Below are 10004 nucleotides of genomic sequence, written 5' to 3' on the forward strand. Positions count from 1 at the left end.
GCCGAGCGACGAAGAGACAGCAGGAAGCACCTGTCCCCTCCGAGCGCGGCCCAGTGTCACCCCTGCTCTGTCGCCGACCACCTGGTGGCTTCGGTCAGATGGCGCCGACTCTCTAAGCTTCGTTTCACTCATCTTTTAAGCAGGAGTAAGAATAGCGCCTCCTCCAGGGGGTGGCTGTGCACAGGGAGGTGCCATTGCCCAGGGTCACTCTGCATGAACCTGCCCCAGAGGGGGCCTGTGCTCTGGCCATCACCGGTCTCTCCCGCCCACTGGGTGCAGCCAGAGCCCACCCCCCCCCACCGCCCCCATTTCTTCCCGAGGGGCTGCAGGAGCCCAGGGGCACACATATGCGCTGCAAACTTGTTTTCTTGGAAAGCAGGCATTTTTCTGTCCTTGCCTGTGGGCGCTTGTGGACAGACTGCTGGGCTGGGGGAGGCGTGTAGGTGGGAGCTGGTTCTGGGGTCCATGCCACCCATCTGCACCTGGGGCGTTCTGCCCACGCCCACCCCGCTGCTCTCCCCCTCCTCTCCAGCCCCCCGCCCTCGTCTCTGCTCTCTCTTCTCTCTCTCCTCTTTGGATGTTCTACTTACTCATCACACATCGCCCTTCTCCACTCTCCATCCTGTGCAAAGGATTTTTCCCCTGCTGCCTCCAGGCAAAGTTGGTGGGAAGAATGAATTTTTCATTTGTTGTTCCATTATTCTGCTCCTGTAGGCAAGAAAGTGGGACTCACGTCCCTCTGTCTGTGACTAGAGATATGACACACCTTGATCTCCAAGTTTTGTTTTGTCACGTCCCCTGAGAGTAAACCCCACTCAGGAAGTCAGGCGCCAGGCTAGGGCGTCAGAGCAGCGAGCCCGTCGGCACATCCAGTGGACTTTTCACATTGGTGGTCAGGGGACAGGGGACACTGAGGGCTCCCTTTGGCTTCCTATCCCAGCTGGAGGGTAAGAACATGCTAGAAAGTCTGCAAGGTCCCAAGGTTGCAGGAGCTGGAAGTTATGCTTCTAGCCGAGGACGCCGGCTAGAACACACACACACACAGAGGGGAAATCCTGTGCAGATCCCGCCCACCTCCCTAACAAATACATTGCCTGGGTCAGGGTCTTGAGTCCCCTGGGGCCAACGTGATGAGGAGGACGGGGGAAACAGATTTCCCTCGAGTTTGCCTTCCTTGCTCTAGTTTTTAAAAAGAAACTGAGTCGGGATAAGCTCACCTGGATTTTTCTGTTTACCCGGAAGATGTCACAGCCCTCCCTGCTCTTCCGCTCCCCGTAATCAGAGACCGGCGCAGGGCCCCGGGGCCGGACGGGAGAGCCGCGGGGACACCCAGGGCTGCCCGAAAGGCCCGGGATTGACCTCATCACAGCCCCAGCTCCATTCGGTCCTCTAGTCCTCAGATGCAGTGGCACCTTCCACGACAAGTGTTCCTTGCCACCCTGGACAAGCAAACGAGTCGTCTGCATTTTCCTCTGTCACAAAGCAGCTTCGTCCGGTTCAGCACACCCAGCAACGTCGAGTTGTTTTACTCATTCGCGTGCTACTTGTTGATCGCGAGCCTTTCCCCACTACAGTGCGAAGACCATCAAAACAGAGCACCTGCTGCTGGCACAATACCTGGCACAGGGGCACAGGTAGGTGCCCACAAAATAAGTGCTGCATGAATGGATGGATGGATGGATGAATGAATGAATGAGATCATCTTATCCAAGCTCCTGATACTATCAAATGATGGAAATGAACCCAGCAGTTGCCCAAGCCCCGTGAGCCACGTGGGTCTCTAGCCCCTCCCACGCCCTCGGAGTCCCCTCCCGGCTGGACCCCTCCCCTAACCAAGGGTCCTTTCACAGGGACCCACTGCCCTGCTGTCCTCTTAAGCCAGGCCCACATTTCCTTTAGAGTAATAATTAAAATAACATATTCACCAGCTGGGTTTTCTTCCCCCGCCCAGGCTCTGATTTGCATATTAAAAGCACTAATTAGCCCCTCCGAGTGCTGGAGCACGGAGGGTCACGTCCTCCCTGAAGACCCTTCCCCAAGCTCTGGGCTGGGATTCGAAGGCAGCCAAGCCCTGGGCAGGGAGGAGCCTTTGTGTCCCTACATTTGGGGACTGGAGTGACGCATGGCTTCATCCTGTGGCTTTTCTCTTTGAAGTGTCGTGTTTGATCTGTTAGCTTGTCTGTCCGATTTTTGTCTTAGTACCTTTGGAGTGTGCGTTCGAACCCCTCCCAGCCATGCCGGGGCTTGGGGCAGTGGCACAGGGTGACCCCCCAAGTCCTTGTGGGGCGAGCTATCTTCCTTCCAAGCTTTCTCTCACCCCACTTCCAAGCAAGGATGAAGGGCAACTCCTGGGAGCCGAGCCCTTTAAATAATTCCTTTACTGGAACCATACAAAGGAATCGCTAATTGCCGTTGTTATTATTTCCTTAAAAATAAAATCGAGGGAATGTTTGTGAGGGGAGGCCGAGGGAGGCCTTCCATAAAAGCTGTCAGCCGTGATGTGGGGCTCTGAGTGCGCCTCAAGCAGACCGATGCCCAGAGGAAGCATTCAGCAGCCCCCAAGACGGCTCCCTGGGCTGAGATGTGAGACAGGGACCTGCCTGCTCCAGGCTCCACTCTGCAAAGGGGCCGAGGCTAACACTCACGGGAGCTGGCAGAGGCCAGCCAGGGACCCAGCTGGGGAGCTGTCCCAGAATCTCAGAAGTTCCAGCCTGGCATGCCACACGCTGCTCCCCCAGACCTGGGTTTTCGCAGCACACAGCCCCTCCCGGAAGGCAGCAGCCTGTGGGGGGCTGGGCGGCAGCAGAGAGCGCCAGATGGCCCTGCGAGCACCAGGGGCAGGGCCAACGCCGCACCGGGAAGAACAGTCTGGCAGGAGGGGCGCTTTATTTCCTCCCTGGCCGGGGTGGGCTCCAGCTCCCACGGCTGCAGCTCGCTGGGGTTTCGGGCGAGCGCGGGTGGTGGGGCGCAGCCTGACCCGGGGGACAGGCCCAGAGACAGCCTGCCCCAGGGCCCCACGGCCACTGTCCGTGGGAGCCTGCCCCCTGAGCCCTGGCCTGGCCTCGCAGGAGCCGGTCCCCCAACCCCCCTCAAGCCACCCCCATCCCCACCCCAGCCCCGCTCTCCTCCCCGGCAGTCCATTCCTGTGTCTGCTCCAGATCGCTTCTCCGGCACCCTGCCTGCCGCAGACAGGAATGGAAGCTGGAGAAGGTGTCTGGGCGGCAGAGACGTGTCACCTTGACTCTGTCTGAAGCCAGATCGCTTGCCCAGAGGACGCGGCCTGACTAGAGCCGGGCTTGGCTTTGAAAGGAACGTGTCGGAAGAGCAGGCGACATCTTCAAAGTCAGGAGTGTGTCTTGCCGTCAGCACAAAGACTACGGGGGAGGGAAGGTGACAGCCCCTGAGGTTGGGAGGACAGAAGACCAAGGCTTCAGAACCTCTCTTGACTTGGGCGGGAGGAACCGCCAGGAACTCGAGGAAACGTGCAGGCGACTGAGACGTTTTGTATCTTGCAGTCAGTCCAGATAGGATCTGCGGGGAAGAGAAAAAGCCAGCAAGCGACGGCAGCCTGGGATTCATTCAGCGGGCAGGAGAACAGGCCGGGCGGGGTCCTCCAAGGCAGTGGGGCCCGCGTGAAGCCGTGGACAGCCTGGGCCTGGGGAGACGGGGCCGAGGCTTGATGGCCAGAAAGAGGGTGACTATGCTGGGCCACTGGCACTGCCACAGGTGTGGGGAAGTTCGCTGGCGTCACAGGATGGAGGGCTGCCTGGAGGAGGAGGGGTGAAGGGAAGAAGAAAGGGGTGCCCAGCAGAGCAGGAGCGCTCGTGGTTCTCTGGGCCCCTGCGAGCACAGGCTTGGGAATGCTGTCGAGAGTCCCAGCTTCCAGTGCCGAGGTCCACGAGGTCCCTGCGGGCGGGCCCATCTGCAGTCCCGAGTGACAGACGGCAGGATCCCCACAGGGGCTGGGGACCTGGCCGGAGGGCGGCAGGAGACGGGACAGGGTCCTGGAGGGGAGGCGGGGAGCTGGATGCAGGTCTGCAGCTCTCACCGAGGCCTCCTGTCCCCAAAGAGAAATGGAAACCCTCCCTCCATCCCGGATCCGTGTGTCAGGAAAACAGAATTCGAAGGAGGATGCGTCCACCACGGAGGATGATGGAGGGAATGAGTGTGAGGGGTCCGGCGGCCCTTGGCCCAAACCTGGAAACTGGGGTATCACGATCTGTAAAGCCCCAAACGCCACCCCGTGTTCCGGAGGCTACCCCGCAAGAACAATGGATTTTACCCTCAGGAGCAGAACCTTCCCAAAGAGGGAGCAGCGAACCCAAATCAATCGGTTACGTGAATCCGCCCCCAACCCCAGGGACCAGCACAGACATCTGTTTTCCCTAAACACACTCTTCCCCTCCCAAGTACGCCGGCTCCATGCCCGGGACCCAGACCGACCCCCAGAAGTGCGTCACCTGGAGACTCCGAGGGTGCCACCCTGACTGACTGAGTGACATGGCTACCAGGGGCCATCGGAGGCAGTGCTCGCTGCTGCCCTGGGCCCTCTTGGCTCCCAGATCTGGAACATCAGGTGTGTGTCTGGCAGGGTGTCCTCAGGGGGGCTGAAGGCCCAGGAACTGTGCAGAGGCGGGGCCCGGGATGACACTGGGGCGCCAGGCCCTGCCCTTCTCCTTGGACTCGCAGTCAGAGAAGGATGAGTTGAGAGGAAGCAGACTGACCCCTCACTTGACCTTGGGGAGGCCGAGGGGGGAGGGGAGGGCTTCATCAGTCAGTTGGGATGGAAACGAGGAGAAGGGGGCTTGAACCACGGTGCAGGTGAGCACGCTGTGGCAAGAACTGGGCGGGACAGGACGACAGCGTGGATGGGAGGGAGGCTTTGCACCCGGGGCACGATTTTCGTCCCTCCAGAGCAATCCTGAAAAATGAGAGCCCGATAAGCGTGTCCCACTTTTAAACAGAAGAAAGCTGGCCGTGTGCCCGTCACCACGTGGGGAGGTATTGTGGCGTTTCGTGCCATGGATAATGTCTCGCTTGGCCCATATTATTGGCGCAGTGGTGACGTAATTGCCTGCTGCTGGTGATGTGACTGTGTCTGGAGGTGACACTGGGCAGAGCCGAGGTGGGAAGCAGATTTGGGGTTAGAAGTGGGTGGGTCTCCTGTGGCCTTGGATAAATGTGCGATGGACACAGCCTGCCGTGTTCCAGTAGCTTCCAGGGGCAGCACTGACTCAATGCTCATCAAAGGCTGAATTTCGCATCGACTTGGATCCGGGATGGTTTCAAAGAGCTACAAGAAGGTTAGAAATTGACCTTGCAAGATGCATCGTCTTTGAGATGCCTTACATTCTCTCCCGAGAGGTACATAGTCTCATGCCTGGGTGACCTGGTGGCCAGCACGTATGGGGAGCGTTGGCCTGGTCCCCTGCCTCCCCAGGGAGTGCCATTAAGCATCAAGGACTCATTCACAGAGAGGACTAAAGAACTCTCTGGAGAAGCAAGGTCCAGAACTAAGCAGAACAGAGCCACACCCTCCCGGTCACAGCCGCCCTCCCCCTCAAGCTGCTCCTCACCTTTGTGGGATGCGAGGCATGAATTGAAGCAGCTCTAAAAACTGTGGTCTCTTTTCTCCTCTTTCCTCCTGTCTCCCTGTTGGATGGTTGGTCCTAGGAGATGCTATCAGCTGGAAGGGAACTTCGGCTCTAAAGAGAGGCCGAGACAGTCAAGAGGGGAGGAATCAAGTAGCCGGTGGCTTGGGGTGGGCCAGGCAGGTGACTTGCTTAAGGTCACACAAGCTGATAAAGCTCCCTCTGTCAAGAGGCTGGTCAAAGCAAGTCCCAAGGCCAGCCAAGATGCACAGCTCAGCAACTCCAGCTCTCAGTGTACACGCTAGACCTGGAGAGAGCTTACACAACAACAGGTAAAAAATGCTCATCACAGCGTCATTGGTTACAGTAGAATCAAAAACAAAACCACCCGTCCTTGGGAGAATATGTAGCTTAAAAAAACAGCATGTGTGTGCACTGGGAAACTATACGGCAATTTAGGACATGAACCAGGTCTCTATTGACAAATTGGGTGAATTAAAATGTATGTCCATTGGAAAAAAACAAATAGTAGAATTAAATTTATACAGAATGATATGGTTTTAAGGAAATTTTTAAGCTACAAAAATAATGTCACGTGCCGTTTGCATGTATGTTGTATCTATTCCCCACTGTATATAATGTGCACCGAAGGGACATACCTTAGGTACGTGGGACGTGGTGTCTGCGGGGAATGGAATGGGCGTGGAGTCGGGGCCGGGGCTGGACAAAATGACGACACCGCGTCTCTGAAAAAGATGGGTGGAGAGGTGGGTCCAGCCCACAGAATAATTTCAGAATAAACATATAAACTTGACAAGAGGGATCCATGGAGGAGGCAGGTGAAGGGGCGGGAGGTTGGCAATGCTCGCTGAGCTCGGACCCGCCTTCCCGTGGGAGTGCCCACACACGGTGTGGACGCTCGGTGCTTTGCTTTATCTTTGAATTAGTTCTCATGTCTGATTCTTCTTGCTATGCATCCTTTTTGTCAGAGAGGCCAGGCCATTGTCACCGTCTGGATAACGTTGGTATTGGCCATACTTGAGACTTTTGTTTCAAAATGGCCACGGCTGTTATCCGGGTGGGTGGCCGTGGCTAAATGGGTCACTGTTCGTTCGTTGATTCATTCAGTGACTATTTATCGAATACCTTTCATGTGTCCGGTGCCACAGGAGGCACTGGGGATACACCAGTGACACCAGCAACTCGGCTCCTGCCATCACGGTTCCCGCATGTAGGACAACCCCGCCCAGTGAGAAACTGCTCCCGAGGTGTCCGCGCCGCCCCTGGGTTACCCATGCTGCTCTGCTTTCTTCTACCTTCTCCTCCTGGAGCAGAGCTACTACCCACGGGCCCGGAGGCCCCGGCCGCACAGGTGACAGCAGTGTGCAGAGCGGGCCTTCTCCGCCCGAGGGCAGAACCCGCCTTGGGGGCCTACTGCCTGCTCTAGCCAACCTCGTGGCTGAGACCCACCACGCCCACCAGCTCTGCTCCTACATCGGAACCCAGGGCTCGGGGTCCCCCTTTCCGCACTAGCTCAGATGAGAGGGGGCTGGGAACGTGTTGTTGACACTCTCTTAATTGACGACAGCCCTATGAAGTTCTTTCTGGGGGTCTTCGTTCTGGGGGTGGGAGGGGCGTGAGTGTGGCTCTCGTTCTACGGGCGGGGAGCCTTGACTGGGAGCAGGGTGACAGCCTGAAGGAGGCCACACCCAGGCCGGACCGAGTGTGAGGGGTCCGGCGGCCCTTGGCCCAAACCTGGAAACTGGGGTATCACGATCTGTAAAGCCCCAAACGCCACCCCGTGTTCCGGAGGCTACCCCGCAAGAACAATGGATTTTACCCTCAGGAGCAGAACCTTCCCAAAGAGGGAGCAGCGAACCCAAATCAATCGGTTACGTGAATCCGCCCCCAACCCCAGGGACCAGCACAGACATCTGTTTTCCCTAAACACACTCTTCCCCTCCCAAGTACGCCGGCTCCATGCCCGGGACCCAGACCGACCCCCAGAAGTGCGTCACCTGGAGGCTCCGAGGGTGCCACCCTGACTGACTGAGTGACATGGCTACCAGGGGCCATCGGAGGCAGTGCTCGCTGCTGCCCTGGGCCCTCTTGGCTCCCAGATCTGGAACATCAGGTGTGTGTCTGGCAGGGTGTCCTCAGGGGGGCTGAAGGCCCAGGAACTGTGCAGAGGCGGGGCCCGGGATGACACTGGGGCGCCAGGCCCTGCCCTTCTCCTTGGACTCGCAGTCAGAGAAGGATGAGTTGAGAGGAAGCAGACTGACCCCTCACTTGACCTTGGGGAGGCCGAGGGGGGAGGGGAGGGCTTCATCAGTCAGTTGGGATGGAAACGAGGAGAAGGGGGCTTGAACCACGGTGCAGGTGAGCACGCTGTGGCAAGAACTGGGCGGGACAGGACGACAGCGTGGATGGGAGGGAGGCTTTGCACCCGGGTCACGATTTTCGTCCCTCCAGAGCAATCCTGAAAAATGAGAGCCCGATAAGCGTGTCCCACTTTTAAACAGAAGAAAGCTGGCCGTGTGCCCGTCACCACGTGGGGAGGTATTGTGGCGTTTCGTGCCATGGATAATGTCTCGCTTGGCCCATATTATTGGCGCAGTGGTGACGTAATTGCCTGCTGCTGGTGATGTGACTGTGTCTGGAGGTGACACTGGGCAGAGCCGAGGTGGGAAGCAGATTTGGGGTTAGAAGTGGGTGGGTCTCCTGTGGCCTTGGATAAATGTGCGATGGACACAGCCTGCCGTGTTCCAGTAGCTTCCAGGGGCAGCACTGACTCAATGCTCATCAAAGGCTGAATTTCGCATCGACTTGGATCCGGGATGGTTTCAAAGAGCTACAAGAAGGTTAGAAATTGACCTTGCAAGATGCATCGTCTTTGAGATGCCTTACATTCTCTCCCGAGAGGTACATAGTCTCATGCCTGGGTGACCTGGTGGCCAGCACGTATGGGGAGCGTTGGCCTGGTCCCCTGCCTCCCCAGGGAGTGCCATTAAGCATCAAGGACTCATTCACAGAGAGGACTAAAGAACTCTCTGGAGAAGCAAGGTCCAGAACTAAGCAGAACAGAGCCACACCCTCCCGGTCACAGCCGCCCTCCCCCTCAAGCTGCTCCTCACCTTTGTGGGATGCGAGGCATGAATTGAAGCAGCTCTAAAAACTGTGGTCTCTTTTCTCCTCTTTCCTCCTGTCTCCCTGTTGGATGGTTGGTCCTAGGAGATGCTATCAGCTGGAAGGGAACTTCGGCTCTAAAGAGAGGCCGAGACAGTCAAGAGGGGAGGAATCAAGTAGCCGGTGGCTTGGGGTGGGCCAGGCAGGTGACTTGCTTAAGGTCACACAAGCTGATAAAGCTCCCTCCGTCAAGAGGCTGGTCAAAGCAAGTCCCAAGGCCAGCCAAGATGCACAGCTCAGCAACTCCAGCTCTCAGTGTACATGCTAGACCTGGAGAGAGCTTACACAACAACAGGTAAAAAATGCTCATCACAGCGTCATTGGTTACAGTAGAATCAAAAACAAAACCACCCGTCCTTGGGAGAATATGTAGCTTAAAAAAACAGCATGTGTGTGCACTGGGAAACTATACGGCAATTTAGGACATGAACCAGGTCTCTATTGACAAATTGGGTGAATTAAAATGTATGTCCATTGGAAAAAAACAAATAGTAGAATTAAATTTATACAGAATGATATGGTTTTAAGGAAATTTTTAAGCTACAAAAATAATGTCACATGCCGTTTGCATGTATGTTGTATCTATTCCCCACTATATATAATGTGCACCGAAGGGACATACCTTAGGTACGTGGGACGTGGTGTCTGCGGGGAATGGAATGGGCGTGGAGTCGGGGCCGGGGCTGGACAAAATGACGACACCGCGTCTCTGAGAAAGATGGGTGGAGAGGTGGGTCCAGCGCACAGAATAATTTCAGAATAAACATATAAACTTGACAAGAGGGATCCATGGAGGAGGCAGGTGAAGGGGGCGGGAGGTTGGCAATGCTCGCTGAGCTCGGACCCGCCTTCCCGTGGGAGCGCCCACACACGGTGTGGACGCTCGGTGCTTTGCTTTATCTTTGAATTAGTTCTCATGTCTGATTCTTCTTGCTATGCATCCTTTTTGTCAGAGAGGCCAGGCCATTGTCACCGTCTGGATAACGTTGGTATTGGCCATACTTGAGACTTTTGTTTCAAAACGGCCACGGCTGTTATCCGGGTGGGTGGCCGTGGCTAAATGGGTCACTGTTCGTTCGTTGATTCATTCAGTGACTATTTATCGAATACCTTTCATGTGTCCGGTGCCACAGGAGGCACTGGGGATACACCAGTGACACCAGCAACTCGGCTCCTGCCATCACGGTTCCCGCATGTAGGACAACCCCACCCAGTGAGAAACTGTCC

Source organism: Pteropus vampyrus, unplaced genomic scaffold, assembly GCF_000151845.1.
Source record: "Pteropus vampyrus isolate Shadow unplaced genomic scaffold, Pvam_2.0 Scaffold164, whole genome shotgun sequence".
Taxonomy (NCBI): domain Eukaryota; kingdom Metazoa; phylum Chordata; class Mammalia; order Chiroptera; family Pteropodidae; genus Pteropus; species Pteropus vampyrus.